The sequence below is a fragment of the Notamacropus eugenii genome, chromosome 3 (genome assembly GCF_028372415.1).
Source record: "Notamacropus eugenii isolate mMacEug1 chromosome 3, mMacEug1.pri_v2, whole genome shotgun sequence".
Taxonomy (NCBI): Eukaryota; Metazoa; Chordata; class Mammalia; order Diprotodontia; family Macropodidae; genus Notamacropus; species Notamacropus eugenii.
In genome coordinates, this window is record NC_092874.1 from 127,337,960 (window position 1) to 127,365,266 (window position 27,307).

At 37.2% G+C, this 27,307-nt stretch overlaps 1 protein-coding gene across 1 annotated transcript in view; it reads left to right on the forward strand.

Annotated features, from left to right (window-relative positions):
* The window catches only part of WASL (WASP like actin nucleation promoting factor), a 109,160-nt gene that overhangs the window by 1,237 nt on the left and 80,616 nt on the right, over positions 1–27,307 (forward strand). The window lies entirely within an intron of this gene.

Here is a 27,307-nt window from a genome sequence, read left to right on the forward strand (position 1 = left end):
TGTTTGCCTCTCCGCCATGCGCAGTGGAAACTCGGTCTCTGATACTTCTGAGCCCCGAGGAAGCGGAGGGGGGTCGGGGGGACGGGACGGGAACGGCCGCGCTGAAGTCTTAGGCTGCGGTGGTGCTCGGCTCCGTCCAACCCCCGATGGCCGGTGCGGAGCGACGGGTTCTGCTGCGGGTTGTTGAGAAAGCGTTCCTTACATGGACTGCCGGCTCTTCTGGGGCTGGGGAGGATTTTGCCGGGTGGGGGTGTAGGCCTTGTCAGGCTTGGGCTGCATCTCCCAGTGGCTTGGGGCAGGGCTGTGGTTGAGTTAGCTGGAGGTCTGTCTTAGTTCCTCCTCTCCCTTACTTGTTACCACCTGCAGAGTTTTATGTGACCTGGGAGCAAGCAGTCAGTCACAGCGTAAGGGGGGAAAATTTAACCGAGAGATGTAATGCAACTACCTTCCTTAGTAACATTAAGCTATATCAGACCAGGCTACACCTGTTTGTACAAGAAGTCAGGATTAGAAAATTTCAGGAATGTTATCAGATTAATTGTTAACTCCCCAGGAGTCGACCCTTTGTATACCGTGCAAGAGTTGCAGTTTATAAGCTGGATCATTTGATTCAACTACAGACACTTACACTTCAGCTTTTAAAAAATTAAAGTTATTTCTAATGTTTGGCCGTGGTTCTGAGGCACAACATAGATTTTTAGCAAATGACATGATTTGGGTTTAAAGATTATACAGGTTAAGTGGTTGGCCGCAAGGATAGGTTAGGAAGAAGTTTGTGGCATACAATATTTAAGGGCTTTTTGTGACTTTTGCCTGCATCCTTATTTTCTGTTCTTGCAAGTGTAAAATGTTTAAATCTTGAAAATAATCACTCGAACAATAGAAATAACATGAACATTTTAAGGGAAAGCAGTAAACATTTTCATAGTGCTATGTGCCAGGTGCTTTTTACAAAATGACCCTGCTGTGTAGTTGTTAATATTATTATTCCCCACATTGCCGTTCAGAAAACCTCAGCAAACAACATGAATCGCATAGCTATAAGTGCGTATGTGAGACCTGATATGAATTAACATCTTCCTAAATCTAGACCCAGCCCTCTATTCTCCAGCTGCCTCCTAGAGCATTACTCTTATAAGGATCCTAGAATACGGTGTGGAGATACTTAGAATTTGAAAAAAATCATATCTATATAATGAGTTACTTTATAATTGTATATGAATACTACAATACCTTATAGTATTACACTTGCTACATTTTCTGAGTTGAAGGGGAAGTAATTTTCATATCAGACACATTTAGACAGGAAGGAAAATAGCAGTTGTATACAAGTGTACTAAGTAATTACTGTGAGATTGCCATTGCTGTTTACCGTTTGCCGCCTCTTCCAGTTTCAAAGAATGACTGGTTTGGAAGGACACAGAACAACTGTAATACAGAAAGGCTGTGTGTTTCAGTAGTTGAAGTAGTGAACTGGTAGATAAGCTGTTAAATTATTCTTTAGCCAGCCTTTTTGTCATGTCATTCAGTGTCAAACAAGACAAACTCCTTGCTTTTCACCTTTCCTTAACGACCCTACATTATTCATGTCTGTTTTGGATAGAATGCTGTTCAATTCAAGAAATATAAAACATTATGATAGGCACTGGGGATAAAGCGACAAAGGAAAGGAAAGTCTTTGCCTTCAAGGAGCTCACATTCTACTATGGGTAGGATGGAGTGTGATAAAGTATGAATATAGATGAGTAAAGTACGAAATAATTTGAAGAGCTAGAAAACTTTAATAAATGGGACCATCATGAAGGAGATAAAAGCTTTGAAAGATGATAAGGATTCTGAGAGGTGTTTCTAGCCATGGGGGAATGGCTTGTACTTGTGAAGTCAAAATATGGAGTGATGAGTTCTCAGAACAACTAGCTTATAGCCCAGTTTATCAGGAACAGTGCTGGAAGAAGACAGTGATGTGAGGTAAATCAATAGCTAGATTTTGGAGGTCTTTAAATGTTAGATTAAAGAGCTTTTTATTTTATCCTTGTCCTCGTCATGGTCAGGAAAGTCATGAAAGTCATTGAAGGCTTTGAAGCAGAAAAGTAAAGAATTTAAAGGTCTTAGTGTTAAATTAAGTGAAACGTTTTTGGTTTAGGGAAAATTCTATTTGAATAATTATGTAGATTCTCTTTTTTGAGTTCAAATAATGACATATTGCTCTAACCATGAGCAGTATTAGCATTTTTTAAGCATGTTGTAAATCCATTGTAGTAGTAGAAGTAACAACTAATGCTGTAATGCTACACATGTTATAAGGGTGTTGTTGTATTGTCTGTGGTTGATTTGAGTTCAGTGTATAAGGCTTTGTGGAGGAGGTAAATCTTCATGCTGTATCTGAAATATGCTTTTCAGTATACTGATGTGTTTAGTGTTAATGGACTTTTTCCCTCCTAACACTTGTTTTTAAAATAAGTAAGCCTATTTTTGATTAATTTTATTAAACCACATGTTAAATTTTCTTATAAGAAAAAAATCAAAAGATGTTCTAAACTAGATTATCTGGCCCCATTTTAGAATGAATAATATTGCTTCTGTGTAGTTGAATTTAGTTTTAGCGTTGCTGTTTTTTTACTGACTTTTTTGTTTGTTTTTACTGAACCTGTGTTCTTATGAGTACAGGGAACTCCCAGTGAGGAAACTCAGACTACCAATGCAGATCACCTACTTTATAATTTATAGTTTTACAGAGTTGCCTGGGGAACATGGAGTTAGAGTGACTTTTTGTCCATAGTTACATAGCCATGTGTCAGAGGTAAGACTTGAATTCAAGTCTTCCTGATTCCTGACTCAGCCTTCTGTCCACTACCCCCATGCTGCTTATCTGTAAAAACAAATCAAAACAAACAAAAAACATAGAAAAGAGTAACTGTACATTTTCTAAATGAAGGTGAATATATAAAATTATTTACTGAGGGGACAGGACAAGCCTTGAATCTGATCACTACAACTGCCTGTCTCACTTCACAGGATGGAGTGCTACTTTTTCAAATGTTTGCCTCTGATTTGTTTCTTTCAATTGACTTAACTCATCTCTTCCAAAAAGAAAAAAAACACTTTCTTGATTAAGATTAATCTGTACTGCTTCTGTTCTTCAGCATTTGTGTATACTGAAAAGTTTCTGTTCTTTTTTAACATTTATTTTATCTAATTACTTATTGGATGTGTCCAATCAGACAGCAGAAAGCAGGTGTTCTTCTCTATGTTCCAAGATATTTTTAGCTTAATATTTAAGATCATAGAGTTTAGAGCTGGAAAAGATCCAGAGAAATTAACCAATTTACTCAAGATCACACAGGCAGAACAGGAATTCATTCCTGGTCCTCTGACCAATTTCCTTTTCCATAACACCACAATGTAAGCGCTTACTAAATGCTTGGTAATAGTATGAGTGAAAATTACTGCTCCTGTTCCTGACTTTTAGTCTTTATCCTATCCAATCAATCCTTCCTACCTCTTTTAGACTAATTTTCATACACAGAATTGATTATATAATTTCTGTGCTCAAAACCCACTAAGAAACTGCTCATGCCTCCCCAATAAAGTATACTTTCTTTTTTATTCAAAACCCTTCCAACTCCATCTAGTTTGCCCTCATCTTTCCATTTACTTCACGTTGTCCTCCTCCAGACTGAGCTACTTAACTGTTCAGTGAACATGTCCAGAGCTTTCTTGCCTCGGTGAAGGAGACCAACGAACGTGTCTAACCAGGGGCTAAGAATTTAATGAGGGGATGCAGCAAGCCTTAATCTTGGTTATTGCAACTATATATCTTTCCTGGTAGGATAAAGTGTTGTTACTTTTCCCCAAGTTCATCTTTGGTTTGATCAGAGCTGCCCCCTTAACCTTCAGAATCCCAAATTCCCATCTGTTGAAGTCTTTCCATTGGCTTAAGACTTCATTCACCTGCCAAATCCTTCTTAAAGCTTATTGTGCTGCCTCTTTTTGACTTGTATCCCACTTTACTTTCTGGCTTGGGGTTCTCCTAACATTTTCTTAACTCCCTATTGCATTTCATTTTATGTTGTCTATGACCTATTCTCTCTTATTCAATTTAACTCAATAGACATCTAAGTATTTACCATGTGCTAGGTACTGTGTAGTGGTACAAAGACAAAATGGCACAATCCTTGACTGAAAAGCTTTTGAAGAAGCTATATTCAGAGACACAGCAGGACAGCTGGTAGGATCAGGAAAGGCTTTGGGATGAAGGGAGGCCACATTTAGTAGGGAATGTATTCCAGGCATAGGGGTTCTGCTGAATTTGTGTACAGTTAGTAGTCTAATTTAGCTGGAATGGAGAGTGCATGAAGAGAGAACCATGTGAAATAACTGGAGAAAAGTAGATTTGAGTCAAATAACAGAAGGTTTTAAAAGGCAAGCTAAGGATTTTGTCCTTTTATTCTGGAGGCAATAGGGAGCCACTGAAGATGTTTGGCCAGGGGAATGACATGGTCAGACCTGTTGTTTAGGGAAATTATTTCACCAGCTGTGTTGGAGGATATAACTCCTGTACAGTAGTTTAGGAAAGAAATTGACAGCCAGAATTAGTCTAATGCTTAGATGAATAATGAGAAGGTGGTTCTGAGTGATACGAGTTACTAGATTTGTAAGTTGCTCTATCTGAGAGTCAGCTTCCAACCTTAATTACCTTATGACTTCACCAGTGTCTAGCATGGTGAATTGTAAATATTAGATGCTTAATAAATTATTGTATTGGGGGGTGGGTTCTTAGAACTCATTTCTGCTTGTTAAAATTGCTGAAACTTAACACTGTTCAAATTCAGACTACACTATTTGGGCTTTACTATTTAAATAATAAATATAACTTGATTGTATTGATCCTGAAATAGTGAAGGTAGCAGTAATAGCAACTATGAGGGAAAGGATAGAGTGAAAGAAAGCCTGACCCTAGGGTTCTTCAGGTAGTCAATTCAGAATTTTTTGTTGCCCATACAAACTTAAAGTCTTGAATTTCATACCTAACATAATCTCCCTTTCTTATTCTGAACTTTGGTAGATTAATCCTGATAATTTTGATGAGTAGAATCAGTGCCTCTGATTGGACAGGGAAGTACAGATAGTCTTGATATTTCAAGGAAAAGAAAAGTAGAAGGCCTGTTGTTTTTATTTCAGACGACTACAGCACTCTACCTAATAACAAGGGAAGTCCATTGTTGGGGTTCTGTTGTGATCTTTGGCATATATGCTGGCAATCCATGGGATCATAGACTTAGCTCTCTTAAAAAGACTACTGACATCATGAAGTCTGATACCCTGATTTTAAAGATGAGGAAACAAGTTAAGTAGCTTGCTTAAGTAGCAGGGACAAGATCAAGCCCAGGTCCTCCAACTACACATTTAGGACACAGAAACCACACTTTCTCCAAGCTGAACCTTAGCCCAACCTTGCCAAACCATTTTTTCCTACATCTCCAAAAAATAGCCCAAAGAAAGAATATAAAAGGTTTAAATAATACAAAGGGAGAACAGTTATCACCCAAATAAGGGAGGATTATTAAACAACTTGAGGTAGTAATATAGCACTAGACTGAATATCAGAAGATTCTGGTCCTGGTACTGTCACTAACTCACAGTGCAAACCTTGGGTGAATCATTTAATTTCTCTTAACCTCAGCTTTCTCATCAGTAAAAAGAAGAGGTTATACTAGGTGATCTAATATGACCCAGTTCTAATAGCCTATGTTTCAGTGCTTTATCAAAATTATTAGAAAATGTGTATTCAGTAAGCATTTATTAAACACTTGTTACGTGTTAGATACTGTATTAAGCTCCAGGGATACAAAGATAAATGAAACAGTTCTTCCCCTCGAAGAACTTACATTCTATTGGATAAAAACAATATACACATAGAAAATTAAATACAAAATATGTACAAAATAATCTTGAGGGGAGCACAACTAGCAACTAAGAGGATGGGTTACAGTAGGCTTCCTGTAGAAGTTATTAGCACTTGAGAGGGACATTGAGAGGAGATAGATTTTTTCTGAGGGGAGAGTGAGAAGAGAATGCATCACAGGCAAAGACCCAGGTGGAGTGTGAAGGTATTGTAAACTGGACAGCAGGCAGGCCAGTTAGACTAGAACTGGTTGGATATCTCAGAACTGGTTCGATATATATTGGGGGAGTAGAGGTAGGGGTGGGGAGAGAAATGACTAAAATTATGGGATAGAATGTAAGGGAATACTGTTGTGCTATAAGAAGTGATTGAGGGGATGGTTTTCAGGGAAACTTGGAAATATTTTTGTGAACTAATGTAGAGTGAAATGAGCAGCAGCAGAATAATTTATATTATAATGATAGCTAACATTTACAAAGTTCTTACTATGTGCTATACACACTGTGCCAAGTGCTTTACAATTATTACCTCATTTGATCATAACAACAACCCTGAGAGATACTCTGGAGTTTTAAGAGTTAACCTATTACCCATAGCAGTGTAATTTATATGACCTCTTCTGATTTTTTTATGATATGACCTTAATATTCAGGTGACATATCCATTCTGACTTTATTTACATGGTTAAAGATATTGGTTTAAAAGCATATATTCTGCCAGACTGCTTTCCAGTTCTCCAGGTGTTGGTGTTTAAAATGAGAAAACATTTTTATTTATAAGAATGCTTATTTCTTATTTTAAATCTTAGACTGCTTAATTGTGACCAGAATTTTGTTTTGAGGACCAAATCTAAATTAAGATTAATACTGAAGCTAGAAACTTTCATTAATATTTTGATTCATTATCTAAGTTGACTTAGATAATTAGATGTTAAATAAGATATTAACTTATTCTCTGAAACCAAATAGGTTTCAAGAGGCACAAATGAGCTTTTCAGAAAATTGGTCAAACTTTTATCAGCTGGGATTACAAGAACAAAAATGAAACAATTCTTTGCCTAAGGAGTTTACTTTAGGGAGTAAAGAAAGCACAACAGTATTTACATATATAGATTTATACAACATATATACAAAATATAGTTTTGGTTGGGAGGATGCTAGTAACTGGGGAGATAAGGAGAAGTTTCATGTAGAGGGTAGTGCTTGAGCTAAATCTCTCCGAAGATGCATGCAATTCTTAGAGGTAGAAGTGAGGATGGAATGTATTCTAGACATAAGGGACAATTATGGCAAAAGCATCTAGAAAGGAAATGGAATGTCCTTTGAGAAACAGCAGGAAGGCTCCTTTGGATGCACTGTGGGAGTATTTTATAATGAGTTTGAAAAAGTAGGTTTTTCTTTTTTTTTCCCTAGTTTATGGCAAGTGGTGGGGGGAATGGGCCTAAGGAAGGGATAATTAGGGAAAGAGAAGAGATTATAAAAGTTGCATAGAGGAAACCAGAAGGAAGGCTGGAATCATATTAGTACACCTTTTAAAGTTGCAGGTTGACCTTTAGATTTAAAAAGAAAAGCAAGCTTTACATAATAGATTCACAGTTTCATGTACAGTCCTTTGTATATGGAAATGTCCATTTTATTTAATGTTTAAATTGAGTTTTGGTTTTTTTTTTAAGGAAAATGTACTGGGTCCTGTTACCTAAGTAACATGCAGGTTACCATTTGCTTTAAATCTGGATTTAATGCTTGTAAATTACATCAGATCTTCAATTCTGGAGTGAATTGAATTAAAAGTCCCCCACTTAGAAAACAGGTTTAATAAGGACAGCCAAGTTTCCTCATATTGACTGCTTGAAATTGCACTGTGGTTGAATTCTGACTGAAGAATCCTGCTCTGCTTGCATAATACTGGATAACTTTCGCTGGGTCCATTAATTTTCTTAGTTACTATGTCAGTTTTTTTAGTTATTAATGTGATAATCTTGTGAAAGAAAGGCATGATATAACTAGAAGTCAAGATTAAGTGTATTCTGGTGTTTCAGTACATATCCTAATACCTTACTTTTTTGGAGGTGTTTTTAGTAAATAATTAGCAATATATCAGTGTACCAATAACTTTTCCAGTTCTAGTGAAAAGATACAACTTTTTTTACAAATAGAGCTGAGCATCATTATAAATTATAATTCTGTCTAGTAATCATAGATGTCTTTGCAGCAGGCAGTGTGGATTCATGGAAATAACAAGAGCCTTGGAATCAAGGCCTGAATTCCAATCTTGGTCTTCCTGGTTGTGGAGCCGTAGGCAAGTCATTTTCCTTCTCTGAGCCTCAGTGTTATTGGCTTTAAAATAGGGATAATAACATTCATACTGTAACTAGAGTCAAATGAGAAAATAGATGTAAATGTACTTAAGTATCAAAGAGGATATAATATAAACTGTTATTAGCATTGATGAATACTTAGCTTATTAATAAATTGTTTGGCTTGGAAGATTTCCATAGGGAAAACAAATTTTTATTGCTTTGCTCACTGACAGAATGGATCCTAGATATTTTTGCAGATGTCTAGCTGAGCACTTCCATTTTTTAAACATCAAATGGTTTTATGAATCAGAAGTCTTTTAGTGTATAAAAAAAACATACTGTATTATATAGTTTGTTCCTTCCATCTATCTTTTCTTCTGTAGTATCTTTTCTAGTATCTTTAGCACCTGTAGGATCATATGATAATTGTAATTATATAATCATATGATAATTATGCAATTGTAGTATGAGTGAAATTGAATAAGATAATATGGATTTCTTTCTTATAATCATACTCGTAGAAAAATAGATGTAGAAGCAATATGATCCCATAGAGCCTAAAAGTGGGAGATAAAACCCTTTCTTGAAAGGATTTCAACTAAAGGCACATTGGTAACTTTACAACTATTCAGTGTAATGTAATAGATCACTTACTACTAGCTTAGTTTCTTTTAGCTGAATAAGGATTTTAGGCTCCTTGATCTCATTAACAAAAATTTTTTAAATGTTTTATTATTCTGAATCTGACAGACTCCAACCAACACATATGAACATTTCCCACATGCAACAAACAGGAAAAAGAGAATCATATTTGAAGCCAGAAATTTCATTACATGCTTCATCATTACTTTTATGATGTCATGATTGATCATTTCATTGATCCAGAGTTCTTAAGTCATTTTACGTTGTTTTTCTTTACAATGTAATCATCATGTAAATTGTCCTAGTTCTGCTCACTTTACCCTTTGCCAGTTCTTACAGGTATTGCCAGTTTTCTCTGAATCTGTCTTTTTCAGGTTATTTCTTATGAAATAGTAATGTTCCATTATATTCATATACCATAATTTGTTCATCTATTCATTGATTGATGAAGACTCAGTTTGTTTCCAGTTTTGTAGTGCAATAAAAAGTGCTGATAGGAACATTTTGTATATATGAATCCTTTCTCTTTTGATCCCTTTGGAGTATATGCCCACTCGTGGTATTGCTGGGCTAAAGGATATCCATGTTTAGTGACATTTCTTTTCTTTTCTTTTCTTTTCTTTTTTTTTTTTTTTAACAAATTTGCAGACAACTTTCCAGGATTGTTATCAGTTCCTAATTCCACAAAGAGTGCGTAAATGTTGATGTAAGGTGGTTGTGAGGATCAAATGAGATACTTGTACAATGCTATATAAATGCTAGCTGTTACTATTATTAAAGCATAATGTTGTTTCCCTATTTTTTAAACAGTGTCTGTTTTTATTGTATCCTGATCTGAGAGCATGATTGCTACTCCTAATTTTTTTGCATCCTCCTAAAGTATAATAAATTCTGTATATGAAACTGTTTCAAGTATTTTTCTTATACACTACATCATGTTGGATTCTACTTTTTAATACATTCAGATATCCTCTTCTATTTTTCCTTGACATTCACTGTTATAATTGTTAATTAATTGTGAAATTTTTTCCACCATAGCTTCTTATACTTTTTCCTTTCTTTGCTCCTGAAATTCCTTTACAAAGAATTACAGTAATGAAAGAGTGTAAGCCACACGTTACTTGTAAGCAAAGCAGTCCACTTTTATTCTAGTGCCTTCTTTCCCTTTCCCATACCCTTTCATTATTTTTTTATACTTTCTTTCTTTTTCATTCCTCCTTTACAGTACATCCTCTGAAGCTGGAGTTTGTTTTACTTGTGATTATTCTTTCCCCAACATTACCTTCCCCACCTCCTAGTCTCCACCTCCTTGTCCTTTCCCTACCTAGGAACAGAAAAATGATTCAGTAGATAGAGTACCAGACCTAGAGTCAGAAATACCTGAGTTCAAATCCAGCCTCAGACACTTACTAGTAACTGTGTGACCTTGGGCAAGTCATTTATCCTCTTTACCTCAGTTTCTCTTCTGTAAAATGGGGATAATAATAGCATCTACCTCCCAGGCTCATTGTGGGGATCACATATGATAGCAATTAGAAAGCACTCAGCACAGTGCTAGGGTCAGGCTCTGCTCCTTCTCTTATTCTTAGATGGAATGGTCAAGTCCTGTTTGATCCTGACCTTGATTTCATGTGCACTTGCTTCTTGCTTCCACCTTCTCTAACTTGTCTACACTCAGGATGCTGACTATATGGTCAGAACTCTGAGACCAAGCTCCCCTTCTACTTGCACCCCCCACACCTGGTAATGTGGTAGGCTTCATTTGTCTACTGGTATGGGCTTTTCAGTTTATTCATAGAATGCCTTTTCCAGCTCTTGCAGCTTCCAGCTTTCTTTTTGTATAGTCCTAGACTTAATGAAGTAGCTGACTGATTTTTGTTGTTGAATTTCTTAATTTTCATTTTATCTGGTTACTTTTAGATCATTGCTAGAATATATATGTGAGAAAGCAAAGCTACTGTATTTGTTCTTATTATCACCTTCCCTGGAAGTCCTTCCATTGACTTTTATTATAGAACTGTAGGCATGTCAGGGATATGATCCTTTGGGACATGAGGAGAAATAATTTGTGTTGTTTCCCTTGGCTCCTGATCTTCACCAGTCACCTTGGCCTCAGACAAAAAGTTCTTGGTGTAGGGGAGTCAGGGTGTTCCCTACTCCTTTCCACTTGAGTGCTTTCTTCCCATGACTGGACAAAAAAGACCCCTTGATCTTTTGCCAGTGAAGCATTGCTTTTTTTAATTTGAGTCATTTTACTATAGAAATCTCATACCAAAAGGAATTATGAATCTGAAAATAGGCAGAGTAGGTAGGCAGGAAATAAAAAAGGTACAGGGAAATAATTTGAGATGTTAGGAAGAATAGAATAAGGGGAGAGAAATTCAACTGAATTATTGAAGGACAAAAACTTGGGAGTTAAGTGTTTCTAGATTTGGTCAAAAGCTAAACATTTTAAAAAGTTTTGGAAAAGTGGGGAAAATATGTTTCAAACATATTAAATATTATGATACATAACATCATGATACATTTTTAAGCAGTAAATTTTCTTTATTTCAGTGTTTCAGTGCATCAGTGATCAATCTCTTTAATATTGGTGTTCCCTTCAACAACACATTTTGACATCAATCCATGACTCTTCGTTATATGTAGAGCTTGTCTTCGTCCTAAAAATTTCTACCCAGCATGCTGGGAGCCTTCTTTATATATCTTATAGGATTTGGTTTTTTTCTGTATTAATAGTTAGGTTAAACTCTTTTGAATGATAATGGTTTTTATTCAAGATGCTTGCAGTCCAGGTCTTGATATAATCTGCATAAAGTCATCTATAATTAGAAGCATTTGACAGATCTCAGTGTCTCAAGGACAGCTTGGTGGCTCAGTAGATAGAAGGCTATACCTGGAGTCAGGAAGAATCATCTTCTGAGTTCAAATCTGGCCTTTGACATTTATTAGCTGTGTGACCCTAGGCAAGTCACTGATTACCTCAGTACCTCATGTGTGAAATAAGCTGGAGAAGGAAGTGACAGATTACTCCAGTATTTTGGCCAAGTAAACTTCAAACAGGGTCGTGAAGACTTGGACATGGCTGAAATGACTGAACAGTGGTATTTCAGAGAGATGATGCTTCAACTCTTTCAGTAATACCCATATCTATAGTGTTTAGTTCTGGGTACTATTTTTTGAAAAGCTGGAAAGCATCTTCAAGAGGGGTGGCAAAATATAGTGAAAGGTATCAAATATGAAGGCTGGAAGGAATTAGGACTTTTATGAAAACATAATTGGAAGAGGGGTAGATATAACAGCTTTCAATTATTTTCAGTTCTGTCAAATAGGAGAAATAGTCTTATTCTGATTATCCCTGAAGGGCAGAACTAGGAACATTGGTTGAAAGTTGCAGAGATAGAAATTTAGGCTTGATGTATGGAAACCATTTCCTAATAATTTTAATTATTCAAAAGGAAATTAAGTTGTTATGGATAGTCACGAGTGCCCTATCATTGAGGTCTTTCATTGAAGGCTGAATGATTACTTGTTTCGAATCCTGTAAAGGGAATTTTCATTTCTATTAGATGGTCTTTGGAATCCTTTTCAAATCTGAGATTCTGATTTGTAGGGAATTTGCCTTCCATTTGGACTTTGCACTGGTTGTCTTTCATGACAATGTCAAACATTCTTGGTAAGTGCACCTGTTTTAAACCTCATTTGATATTAAAAGAGGGTTATCAAAGTTATCTTTGTGCAAGATTCTTAGGAATTTTGTATGACCTTGTGTATGTGTTGAAGATACTTTATTGAATTAGAGTCTTAAAAGCTTCATTTTACTCTACAAAGATCAGATGCTTTTTTATGGTTACCAAATAATAAGCACAGTGAGATCTTATATTCTCCGCACCCTCTAATCATTTGTGTGGGCCACAAAGACCTGATGTGACTTATCTTTCTCTCTCTTGCTTTCATTTTTTCAAGAATATCCTCAATACTCATGCAAATGAGTCACCTAAAGATGCTGTAAAGATGAAAAAGTAGGATTTTTCAATCTCATTTTTTTGAGACAATGATAAGGTCATTATTTTTCCCAGAAATTCAGTTGTCTTCCTTTTTTTCCAGATATCCTTTGGCCTTAAAATTGTATTCTCTTCAGTATGGACACCTTCTATATGTACTTGATCTAGTCTACTGATTTTTTGGTGCTGTTTGTATTCTCTCATGGAGCAGTTCTGGAACTGTTTTGTTAAGAATCCAAATGCATGGTTCCACTGTCATGGATAGAGAAGTTTTTTGGCAAAATAATTATAAGACCTCATATGGAGAGCTTTAAAATTTGCAAAGCACTTTACATATCTTATTTCATGGGAGTCTCACTATTTAATCTTGTGAGGTAGATACTCCATTTTATCTCTATTTTACATGAGAAATTGAGGGTCAGAGAAGTTAAATGACTTGCCTAGTTAGATAGCATGTGTCTGAGGTAGAATTCGAGCCCAGAGATTCCAGATAACTGGTCTTGCATTCTTTCCCCAACATACCACAAGGCTTCTGTAGAGTTTTTACAGATTTTTTTCTGCTTTTTTGTCTATTTGTTTTATTTCTTCTGTGCTTCTTAAGTTCTTTCAAGGTTATCTGGCTTAATTTGTCTCTCCACAGATCTTCTCTAATCTTTCCTTTAGTACTCAGGTGTATAAATACATTTATAATTATAACTCCTTTACGTTACAGGTTCAAGCAGTTTTCCTCATAATGAACCTCTGAAGTATATATTGTATACATATTATTCCTGGTTTATATATGGAGAAACAGAGACCCAAAGACACTACACAAATGGTTATGTTATGTGATGTTATGTTATGCGATGAAAATAAGCAGCACTCCAACTCTTCTAACTTCAAGTTTATATTCTTAACACTATAACATGCTGACCAATAAAGGCTTAATATTACAGGAGGAAAACACCTAAACAAGCTCAACAGATACTGGGTGCCCTGTTGCTATGGTGCAAGGAAATTTCACTGGATAGGATTATGAGGAAAATACTAGATGCACTTTGTTCTTCCTGCTGTGATGTGATTATGTTTCAGTTTTAAAGTAACTTACCATCTGGTGCTGTAGACTACTTTTTGCCACGAGGTACAGAAAGCAGTAGAAAATTCCTAAGTTTTGAACTGGTTTTTATTCTCAAAATTAATTTGTTGAGCACTGGCCTAGGACATGTTTGAATTTATCAAAAATGTGAATATGAAGCTAGTTTGTAGGGGGGGAGGGAAGCTTAATTTATGCTTTTAACTTTTAGTTTTTAAAACAGCTGAAACATTTATTAATGACACACAAGGTGTATAGGCCAGCTCTGAGCACTGAGAATATAAGAAGACTTAAGACTCAGTCCCTCAGTGGGGAAACAGTATATATGCATAACAAGAGTATATAATAAAATGAACAATGTTATATGGTAACGTGATGGATGCCAAGCGAATAGTACAAAAATTGTTTAAAAAGCTCAGGAGAGAACTATAGCAAGGGAAGGCTTCTCATAGGACATGAGACATGAAGGAAGGACTTAAGCAGGAGAAGAGAAGCATAACCATAATGTGATAACAGTATGGCCAAAGGTTAGTATGTAAGATTGTTTCTGGTGCATCTGAAGAAAAGTGAATAGACTGATTTGACCAGAATAGTGTTTTTCTGGAAAGATAAAAAATATGAGAATCTTCTTCAGATTTAAGCTTTTTATCTTGTAAGAAACAAAGGCCTCATAGTGGTGCAGGCCTGTAATTACTGCTTCTGTGGGCTGGTGCCTATCTTGAGATAACCAGGTGTCAACCCTAAGTCCCACACCAGCAGCGGTAAGCCTCCTGGGAGCAGGGACAAACTTGCCCAGAACAGAAACAGAGCAAGTCAAAGCACTCGTGCCAAAAAGAGGAAGAAAGAAATAAGGAGCCAGTGTATTGTGACTGAGTGACCAGAAATGAAAGGATTGATGAAAGAGACTTTGTAAAGGAAAAAACTAGCAGTTCTTGGTGTTGGGTATAGGAAGAGAAGGAATTGTCATGAATGGAACACTATGGACTCTTTCCCTCATACCTTAGTGCCTCCTTGAGAGAGAAAATTGGTAATAGTACAGATAGCATTGGGCAGGAGGACGTGAGTTCAAATGTGGCCACAGATACACACTCACTAGCAGTGTGACCCTGGGCAAGTACTTCACCCTGTTTGCCTCAGTGAAGTTTTCTCACCTGTAAAATGAGCTGGAGAAGGAAATGGCAAAGCACTCCAGTATCCCTGCCAGGAAAACCCCAGATAGGGTAATGAAGAGGCACAGAACGAAGAACAATAATATAGAATGTGAACAACAAAAGATATTTATTAGGTATTTACTATGTGCAAAGGAAGATAGTACTCACTCTCAAGGAGCTCACATTCTAAGGAGACAGCACATAGAAGGTTTCAACTCCAAGTCAAATAGAAAAGTCCCATGGTCCTTAAGGTGCAGGGGCAAAGCAGATGGTAATGCTTCTTATTTAGTGTCATATCCACTGATAAAACGATATCAGTTCTGGTGTTGAACCATTTGATAATTGTGAAGGACTGTGATGGGAAGAACTTTCTTTTTCTGGATCTAGTATTTCAGGAAGTATCGCTTGGTTGGCCTACCTGAAGCAGTAAGGGATCTTGGGGGAGAACCAGAGGCAACATACACAAAGTAAGCCAAACAAGCACCACGTTGCTCAGCATCTCCCCTCAGATTGAGATGGGAACAGCCCAGGATCCAGAATCCAAGACCTGTGGGAATAGCAATGCTTCCAGCCTAGTGTCTTCAGACATCATCCTTGGAAGAAAAGAGGTGCAACCTGGCAACAACTGTCCTTCAGGTGTTGATTGGATATGTGAGACTAATGACAGTGAGAAGTACATTCTAAATATTTTCTACATTCAAAGCTCAATCTCCCTTTCTTCCATTTCCATCCTTCTGTTTAGAGTCTACATCTTGCACATTGAGATGGATTTTTTTTTTTTGTCTTCTTAGCAGCCACTACCTTTAAGCTCAGGCCCTCAGGCCCACACCAGCTCTCATTGGAAAAATGTTGCAGTAGCCTTCCCATTGTTTCATCTCTCTCCCTATTCCAATTCATCTTCTAACTTGTCTGCCAAAGCAATTTCCCTATTGATTTATGTCATCTGTCCTATTCAATAAACTCTATTGGCTCCCTGTTACCACCAGGATCCCATATAAAGTCTTCAGTTAGGCATTTAAAGACTTTCTCAGGTTGACTCATTCCTATATTTCCCTCTTATTGCACATGGCTTCTGTTCCATTACTCTGGCCTGTTTTACTGTTCTTCTGAGTTCCTATTCCATCTTCCATGCCTATGCCTTTGCACTGACTACCTCCATGCATCCAATCTTTTCACTCTTTACCTCAGCCTCTTAGTTTGCCTGATTTCCTTCAAGATTCAGCTCAAATCTCATGTTCTATGGAAGGCTTTTACCAACCCTCCTCCCTTTTTCTCCCTTGTCCCCATCCCTCCCAGTTTCTGGTGCCTTCCCCTTCAAGACTTTCTTTTATCTTCTATGTGATATATCTTGTTGGTGCCTGGTTACTTACATGTCTTCTGAGCTCCTTGAAGGCAGGGGATGTTTTTGTTTTGCTTTGTATGGTAACTGGCATGTAGTAAGCACTAACTTGACTTATTTGCTTGTTAACTTTTAGTGAAGACTCTGCTAGAGTTAGATAGAGAAAGCATGGATTTATAGTAGAGCGACAGTTATTCTCAGACTCATAGACAAGACTAGATGACCTCTAAGATCTTTCCAGAATCTTATCAATGGAAAACAAGAGTTGACATGAGACAGGGTTGGGGCTTACCATAGTGAAAGATGAGGGGACAGAGAGTATATGATGTTAATGAAAAAGTATTAAAAGTGACTGACCATTTGTTTAAACTGGGTAAAGAATCAAATGATGATAGAATTGGATTGGGTGAAGAAGGAGGATGAATGCTTGCAGGTCATGATGAGGGTAAAGATCAGGGTTAGTGTGATGTACAGAAGTTGGAGAAATGATAATAAATTGTGATTGGGGGAGAGTCTAGCATTTGAGATCTTGAAGGTAGAGAGTTTTGAATGAAGAAATTGTTCTCAAATTAAATATATATAGTTCTGTTAATAGGTTCCTGAAGTAGGATAAAGGTGGAGCTCTTCGGAATCAAGGGCCATGTCAGATAGAGTAATAAAGTCACCAAGGTTGATGGTAGGTAACTTAAATGGAGAGGAAAAATATAATTTAGATGTTAAAATTATTAAAGATCGTGGAAGTGCTAAGGTTTCTTGGTTCATGGTATAAGCCTGTAGGGTAGATGAATAGATTTGAACAAGCCATTCCCCTATGGGAAGCTTCATTATTTTCCTTTTGCTTCTTAGGATTAAATACAAACTTTTCTGTTTGGCATATAAATCCCTTCACAATGTGATTTCTACTTATCTTTTCAGACAGATTTCACATTAATCTTTTTTCATGCACTCTAAATTACAGCTTTGTCAGTTCCCTCTGCCTGACATTCCATTTCATCTCTTAGAATTCCAGCTTCTTTCAAGGCAGCATCCAGTAATATTTTGTGTGTGAGGCTTCTCTCTTTATTTTTCTAGTTGTTAGTGATCTCCCTAAGACTTTTTTATATTTGTTTATATTTTGTGTTGACTTATTTGTGTATACATGGTTTTTCTCCAGTAGAGTGTAAGCTCCTTGGGGGCATTTGTGATTTTGCCTTTCTATTCCCAGTGCTTAGCACATTGCTTGTTGAATGAATGAATAAAGTTAGTTCTTAAGGTGATAGAGGTGGATGTGAGAGTTCGAAGAATGTGGCATAAATGAATGATACGAAGACCAGTAATAGTATTGGAATAATTGTCTGGAAATAACACTGGACCAAGAATAGAATAATTCCTCATCCTTTCCTATTCAAGTTAAGTCAGCAAGAATTTATTAACTGCCTTATTATATGTCAGACACTATTAGAAGCATTAGGGATACAAAGGAAAGAAAAAAAATCTGTGTTCACTCACTATTGAGAAGAAGTATGAAGAGGTGTATGCTTTACTGAGCAGTGTGAGGCAAACCAAGTTCCAGTTAAGATAGGAGTAACAAAAACCTTTAAAGACTTATATTAACTGATGCAAAGTGAAATGAGTCGAGCCAGGAGAACAGTGTATACAGTAACAGCAATATTGTATGATAATCAACTGTGAGTGACTTGACTATTTCCAGCAATACAGTGATCTAAGACAATTCTGAAGAATTTATAATGAAAAATGCTCTCCCCTCTCCAAAGAAGAAATTAGTCTGAATGCAGATTGAAGTGTACTTTTTCTTTATTTTCTTTATTTTTCTTGTGTTTTTTTTCTTTTGGATCTGAGTTTCTGTGTTTTCTTTCACAACATGACTAACATGGAAATATGTTTTGTGTAACTGCACATGTATAATCTATATCAAATTGCTTGCCTGCCCCCTCAATGAGGGGGAGGAGAGAATTTGGTACCCAACTTTTAAAAAGCAAATGTTAAAAATTATTTTACATGTAATTGGGGAAAACACAATATTAATTTATTTTTTTTTAAAAAAGAGTAGGTGAAGAAAAGTTTGAGAAAAAAAGGAAGTTTGCCTACAGTGAGACAGAGTAAACCACATGTCATGAACCAGAAGGAGCTTAACAGAGGAGTGGACAGGAGGAAAGAAGAATTAGGGATGAATTAGATAGAAAGGAGAGGAGTTGGTTGGGGGGTAGTTGTAAAACATTTGTTAGGAAAGAAGCCGAAGGTTAGGAGGTAGCTTAGAAGTACATCTTGTGGCATATGAGAGGAGACAGATGGGTAAGCAGTTTATTGTTTAAAGGTTACTAAGACATTGGTCTTTCTTGATGTTGCATTTAAAAGGTTAATGTAAGAAAGCTACTATATAGACTCTTCAGTTTTTTATGCATAGTGTCCCAGAAGTCTTAGTGTACTTTCATGTACTTTAAAGCTAAGCATTACTCATTAATAAATAAGATGAAGTTTAATTAAAACTATAATCACTTAAGATTGCACTAAGACTTTTGGGATACCCTGTAGATTTTAAGATTATAGTATTAATATTAAAACTTTAGTAGTTTACATCTGCACTAAGTCTTAGATGGTAACCGTATTTAAAAAATACTTTGCATATAAAGTACTAAAATTGGATACTTTCAATAGTTTCATATCATTTATGTGGTTACTTTTGCCAGTGGTAACCTATCTATACTTTTTGAAAGTCTTCTATTTCATTGAAAGACCATTTTTTCTCCTGAAGTATTATACTCAGTTTTGCTGGGTAGGTGATTCTTGGCTTCAGTCCTAGTTCCTTTGACTTCTGGAATATCCTATTCCATTCCCTTCTATCCCTCAATGTAGAGGGTGCCAGATCTTGTGCTATCCTGATTGTATTTCCACAATACTTGAATTGTTTCTTTCTAACTGCTTGCAATATTTTCTCTTTCACCTGGGAATTCTGGAATTTGGCCACAATGCTCCTAGGAGTTTCTCTTTTTGGATCTCTTTCATGCGGTGTTCTGCGGATTCCTTGAATATTTATTTTGCCTTCTGGTTCTAGAATTTCAGGGCAGTTTTCCTTGATAATTTCATGGAAGATGATGTCTAGGCTCTTCTTTTGATCATGGTTTTCAGGTAGTCCAAGAATTTTTACATTGTCTCTCCTGATTCTATTTTCCAGGTCAGTTGTTTTTCCAATAAGATATTTCACATTATCTTCCATTTTTCGAATCTGCGCGGTATGTTCTGAGATATCTGTCTTTCTCGAAAAGTCCTTAGCGTCCATCCGTACCATTCCAGTTTTGAAAGATCTATTCTCTTCAGTGAGCTTTTGAATCTCCTTTTCCATTTGGTTAATTCTGCTTTTGAAAGCATTCTTCTCCTCATTGGCCCCTTGCACCTCCCTTGCCAGCTGAGTTAGGCTAGTTCTCAAGGTGCCAATTTCTTCAAGATTTTTTTGGTTCTCCTTTAGCAGGGAGCTGATCTGCTTTTCATGCTTCTCCCTCATCCCTCTCATTTCCCTTCCCAGTCTTTCCTCCACCTCTCTAACTTGATTTTCAAAATTCCTCTTGAGCTCTTCCATGGCCCGAGCCCATTGGGTGGGCTGGGACACAGAATCCTCGATTTCTGTGTCTTTGCCTGATGTCAAGCCTTGTTCCTCCCCATCAGAAAGGAAGGGAGGAAGTGTCTTTTCTCCGATAAAGTACCCTTCAATAGTTTTATTTCTTTTCCCTTTTCTTGGCATTTTCTCCAACCAGTGGCCTGCCCTCTGAATGTTCTCCTCACACCCACCTCGCCTCCTGGTCCTCCCAGCCAGCGTTTGGGGACTGAGATTCAAATGCTGCTTCCCGCCTTTGGATTTTTTTGGCGGGGGCAGGGCTGCTATTCAGTGTGAGAATTAAGTTCAGGTGGTCAGGGGCAGGGCCGCCTCTCAGGCATAGTTCCCTCTGGGGGTTTATGCACAGACCTTCCACAATGGATCCAGGCTCCTGCCCGTTTGGGGAGCCCCCGTCCACAGCCGCCTCTCAGCCCCCACCTCCTGGGGGGGCCCGAGCCTTGGGGGCACCCCACTCCCCTCTCAACCCGCCAAAGAGACTCTCTCACCCACCCCCGTCAATCACCTGTTGGTGGGGGGGGGCCCGTGCTGCCGCTGAAGATCCCGCCTCCGGAGCCCTCTCAGATCTGTGCCTCTCGGAGCCGTGGCCGCCGCCGCCGGTCCGGGCTGGGCTCCGCATCTGCAGCGCGACGGACCTTTTGCGAGAGGTTTGCAGGTCCCTCTGTGGGTGGGGGGACCCGCGTGGCCGCTGGAGATCCCATCCCCGTAGCCCTCTCGGATCTCCTCCCTTCAGTGTAGTGGCTGCGGCAGGGCCGCACTCCGCTCCCCCTCCCGGCGCCCAGTCCGCGGCGTGAAGGACCCCCTGCGAGAGGTCTGCAGGTCTCTCTGGAGCAGAAATCTCCCTCGCTCCAATACTCCGTGGTCTCTGGGTGCAGAATTCGCCCTGGCTTGGTCCCCTCTAGCCGTTCTGTGTTTTGTGGGTTCGGAGCTATGTGTATGTGCGTCTTTCTACTTTGCCATCTTGGCTCCGCCCTCCCCATCTATACTTTTTAATCCTATGTGATGCTGTTCCATGGCTCCCTGTAAATTTTTCACAGGTCTGCCCAAAACACTAGGGGCCTTCCACTAGATCTCTTGTTGTTGCATGGGTTTCTTTACTTGAATGCGGGCTGTTCAGTCATCTTCAACTAACCCCAATTTCCAGTTATATCTTTCCAAAGCAAGACTTCTTAACCTTGGTTCAGTGAGCATAGTATTTTTAAAGTTTATTTATTTATTTTTAGTTTTCAACATTCACTTCCACAAGCTTTTTGAGTTTTAAATTTTCTCCACCTCCTTCCCTTTCCCCCTCTTTCAAGATAATGTGCAGTCTGATATAGGCTTTATATATACATTCATGTTAAACATTTTCACATTAGTCATATTATAAAGAAGAATTAGAACCAATGGGATGAACCACAAGAAAGAAGAAACAAAACAAAACAAAATAAAAAGAGGAAGAGTAAATAGTATGCTTCAATCCGCATTCAGACTTCATATTCCTTCTGTGGATATGGATAGCATTTTTCATCAAGAATGTTCTGGAGTTTTTTCAGAACCTTGCATTGCTGAGAAGAGATGAATCTATCAAAGTTAGTCAGCACATAATGTGGTTGTAACTGTGTACAATGTTCTTCTGGTTCTGCTCACCTCACTCAGCATTAGTTCATATAAGTCCAGGTTTTTCTGAAGTTGGCCTGCTCATCTTTTCTTGTAGTGTAATAGTATTTCATTAAATTCATGTACTGCAACTTGTTCAGCCATTCCCCAGCTGATGGGCATTTCCTCAGTTTTCAAATATTTGCCACCACAAAAAAGAGCTGCTATAAATACTTTTGTACATGTTGGTCCTTTTCCCATTTGTATGATCTCTTTGGGATACAGACCTAGAAGTGATATTGCTGGATCAAAGTGTATACACATGGCATAGTTCCAAATTGCTCTCCAAAATGATTGAATCAGTTTACAACTCCACCAACAAGGCATTAGTGTTCCAATTTTCCCACATCTTCTCTAGCATTTATCATTTTCCTGTTTTGTCATGTTAGCTGATCTGATAGGTGTGATGTGGTACCTCAGAGTTGTTTTGATTTGCATTTCTCTGATCAGTAGTGATTTAGAGCATTTTTTCATATAACTAAAGATAGCTTTAATTTCTTCCTCTGAAAACTGCCTGTTCATACCCTTTGACCATTTATCAATTGGAGAATGACTTGTATTCTTATAAATTTGACCCAATTCTCTATATATTTTAAAAATGAGGCCTTTATCAGAGACACTGGTCATAAAGATTCTTTCCCAGTTTTCTGCTTCCCTTCTAATCTTGGTTACATTGACTTTGTGCAAAAACTTTTCAATTTAGTGTATTCAAAATATCCATTTTGCATTTCATAATCTATCTCTGGTCATAAATTCTTCTGTTCTCCATAAATCTGACAGGTAAACTATTTCTTGCTCTCCCAGTTTGCTTATATTATCAGCCTTTATATCTAAATCATGTACCCATTTTGACTTATTTTGGTAGAACACAGTTTTTTTAAATGCCTTGGAACTACATTTTAATTGCTTTTATTTTTAATTATATGTACTTTGTGCATCTAAAAACCTTCTGGGGAGTCTGTAGCCCTCATCAGATGAATAAAGTAGTCTATTACACCACAAAGATTGAGAACCCCCTGGTCTAAAGAAATCCTTTGTGCTACCTCTCCTGAACAGTTTTTTCTTGGTGATATATGTTAAAGCCTATTCATCTAAACCACATCTCTGTTTGCTTTTGGATGACCCACAGCTTTAATTCTTTGGAAACTGTGGTATTACATAGGAATGTTTTTTTTTTTTTTTCAGGGAGTAGCTTAGAGTAATTAAAAGCACTACAATTCCAAGAAGCATTCCAGTTTACTTGCTTTTTCCTGTCTGGTTTTGGGCCTAGTTTATCGTCCATTCACAGTGTCTATTGAAGATACATGTTTTTGATTAAGCTTGATTGATTTTCTTTCCACCTGCTTATAATCTAGGTAGTAGGCATTCTTATATACTTAGTTTTTCATGTCTGAAGAGTTAGATTGGAGTCTTTTGAATTATTATACATCTCATTTGATAGATAATGTTCCAGGATCTGATGGAATTACTATCGTTGCATCTATTAATTGGTGCAGTGGAAAAACCTCATCAGTAGGAAATCACACTTCCATTTGGATTTCTTTCATGACATTTAAAAACCCTTGGTCTTTCATGACAATTAAAAACATTTAGTTTTGTTTGCCTGTGCTTCATATTATAATCACAGCATTATTGAACAAAATAATCTTTAAAAGAATTTTGGTATTTCTGATGCATGTGAAAGACACTTTGTTAGGGGAGAGAGAGCATAAAAGCATAATAGGATCTTGTATTCTCTGTAACTTTCAGACAGTTGTATGATTGAAAACTTGTAATCTTTTATAGAATATAGTTTGTGAAAGGTTGCCTGTACTCTTCTCAAATCTCTTTCAAGGATTCCCTGCTATATGTATAGATTATTATCATGAAGATTGTTTAGAGATTGCAAAAGTTGAATGTGGATCGTTTGTTACTGATATTTTCACAATTTTTTTATGGGTAATAATAATAAAGTATGAGATCTTTTCCCAAATGTTGTGCCTCTTCTTTCAAATGTCTTGAGAATTGTTCCTTGAAGGCCTCACAATTATATTGCCTCCAGCACCGACTTTCTTTATATATACTTGCTCTTGGCCACCTATTCTTTCTTGTATATACATATGTGTGTGTGTATACATCCATTTATTTATGTGTTTCCATTTCCACCTCCTCATGAAATATAGTAGGAACTGGGATGGCTCTGGAGGAGCAGTGAGGCTGGTGACCTTGCACAGCCCTCCCTCATTCAAAACAAAGTCAAGTGCAAGTCATGTCATCATTTCTCCAATGGCATGGTCTTTGACAACAAAGGACGAACACAACAAGTAGGAACTAGAATGTTAGAGTCCAAATGTGATGTCTCTTTCCTTGATGGAGAAAAGATTTCTTGGAGCTCTTCCTAGGTTTTTTCCATTTTTCATTTCCTTTGTCTTCCATCTTGTTTGTTTTATCCTTTGTGATTTAGTTTAGTTGGAAGTTTGCCAAGCTTTTTAAAAAATATTTTTTTCTCCATTACTTCACTTTCATGAGGAAATACTTCTCATTATCTTCTACCATCTCCTTGTAAGATTTTACATATGAATTTGTATTCTGAACTAGTGTTGTCTTTGGCTGTCATATCTCTGGTTAGAAAGTTGATGAAGTATTTGCTGACCAAAGTAGTTCCTAGATTCTGCTCTCATTGTGGTATTTGATTTACTTCTGTTAAACTTCCTTAGCAAATGCTAGTGCCTATGTCTAGTCTTTTGTTCATTTTTTGTTTTTATGTTAATTTGTTTAAATAGATCAGGATTTGGAGCTGGGAAGGACCCTCAGACACCAGATAGTTTAGCCTCTTCATTTTACAGAGGAGGAAAACAGGTCCAGAGAGGATTAAGTAATTTGCTTAAGGTCACACAGATAGTAAATGGAAGAGACAGGAATTGAACCTGGGTCCTGTGACTCCAAATCCGGTGGTTTTTCCTCTTAAGTAGGCATATGTTCCTATTTCATTCAAGGTTAGCATTTATTTAATTTCTTAAAGCAATTTTATTGATATCTTTTGTTTTTACATCTACATTTCCCAATAGAACTCACAACCTGAGAACCCGTTTATAACAAAGGATTTTTTAAAAGACAGAAATCATATCTTGTAACAAAGAAAAGGAAAAAAATAGTTGAGCAAAACTAACCAAGATTATCTACCAAGTGTGGCATTATATTTAGTATTCATGCACATAATCCACAAATTCTTCAAAGGAGGTATGAGGAATGGGGGTCTTTAGGGTCAAGTTTATAATTCACACCATTTCTTTTTAATTTTTGTGGTTTCCATTTACGTTGTTTTGCATATTGAACAACTAGGTGGTACAGTGAATTGAATGCCAGGCTTTGAGTCAGGAAAACCTGAGTTTAGATTTGGCCTTAGACACTGTGTGACCTCCATGCCCTAATCTGTAAAATGGAGATAAGAATAGCACCTGCCACTTGGGGTTGTTGTGAGTATCAAATGAGATCATTGTAAAGCACTTAGCACAGAATCTGCACATAGTAAGTGCTATGTAAATGTTAGCTATCATTATCATCATCATATTTCCACTTGCTTCACTTTGCTTTAGTTCATATAAGTATTTGTGTGCTTCTCTTTATCATATTTAACTGTTTCTTTTTAAAAAATAAGTCTTTACTGCCATCTTTTGTTTTTACATATCCACATTTTTCAGTCTTTTATTAAGATTATACTGAAAGCCTTTTTAGCAAGGTAGAATCTGCCAGAACTTACACTTTGCTGATATAGCTATTGCTAAATCCATGTCATGAGGAGGTGTGTTGGAGTAGGGCAGTATAATGTTCAGTAATGTCATTATAGTACTAGTAGTTGTAATGACAGCTCATTTATTTAGCACTTGAAAGTTTGCAGAGTGGTTTGCATATGAACGTGTTAGAGTCTTTCAACTACATTCTTAGATAGAAACTGCAGGTATTCCATTTTACAGATGAGGAAAAGGAAACTCCATGTTTAAGTGATTTTTTTCCCATGATCACACAATTAGTACAGGTCAGAAGCAGATCATTCTTGATCACACTGTCATGGTGGGGTGGGGATGGGACACACTGCCTCTAGCAGTTGAGTGGAAGGAATAGAAACCAATCTGAGAATCAAGGGCAGTGACAAAGGCCATGTTCTGTAGCAAATATTCAAAGGTGGTATGGCAGAGAACTCAACTTGTATGTATAATACATAAAATTGTGACAGATTCCATGTCAGTCACTTGTTTGAGACTTAAAAGTCTTGGCACTTTGATATAACTTTTAAGTTTACCTACCAGAGAGTAAACAGAGATGCTTTTTCTCAGGTGAACCACATATGATCTATTATGCACTCAGCATAGTGTAGTGAGATGGATAAAAGATATAAGAAATGAATAGAAAGAATCACAGAAGAATTAAAAGACCATTAAATTTGCAATTTAGAGGTGCTAAGTTCAAAACCTGGCTAATATGTCTACTTCCTGCATCACCTCGGCAATTCACTTCTCTGGGCCTCAACATCCCTATCTCTAGATTTAAAAGAATTGGGTTATACAGATGATCTCTGAAGTCCCTTTGAACTTTAAAGCTTTATGATTGTTCAGACTGCTTCAGTAACATTTTTGTATGGGGAGAATAAGAGAGTAGAAGGATGATGGACTGGGAAGTAGAAAACCTGGGTTCTAGTGCCAGCTGTAGCATCGCTTCCTGGTTTTGTGACTTTCAGCAAGTCACTTCACCTTTGGACCTCTTCTTCCTCACAAAATAGGATTTAGTGCTGGGAGGAACCTTAAACACTGTAAGACCACAGGTTTAGGAGAAGGGACCAAGGTCATATAATCTAACCCCGTCATTGTACAGATGAGAAAAACTTGAGACCCAGAAAGGTAAAGGAGCTTGTTGAAGTCATACTGCAGGTCAGGAACAGAGCTAAAGTTTGAACCCTTGTCCTTTGACTCTGGTTTTAGAACTACCAGGACCAGTTGCTGCTTCCTAGGGGTTCCAGGGTCCATCCTGTGATTTTCTTTGGGAACTTTGTAATTTGCTGACTCTAGACTCAGAGATCTCCAGGCTATACCTCTTAGGCTTATCTCTGTACATGCTGGGAGGCTCTTGGCATGAATCAGGAAAGTGCTGTCCTATCACAAAAGACTGCCACTTAGCTTCCTAATTGCATTAACTTCGTATAAAAACGTTTCAGTGTTTATGTAATCAGAATTATCTTTTTAAATCATCTCTGCCCTTTGTTTAATCACTTGTTCCCTAACCATAGGTATGAAAGGTACCTGATATAAGTCTCTTTTTTTTAATGATATGACACTTAGTATTTCATTCTAACCTTTCTATGCTATATACCGTAAGATGATGGTGTAAGCCTAAGTTTTCTAAAACTACTTTTCATTTCTTATAGCAATTTTGTCATAAGTACCAAATATTTTTTATGATTATTTTGTAGTAGGTGAGTCCGGAAATATTCTTCCCTCTTTTTTGCATCCTCTCCCTCCACTTCTCCCTTTCATATATCCCTGGAGATTTTAGATCTTTTATTCTTCTAAATGAATTGTGTTATTTCACCTAACTCTATAAAGTGTTCCCTAAGGTGTTGGAATAGCCCTAAATCTGCTATAGATTGATTCCCAGATATTTTATTCATCTTGTCGTT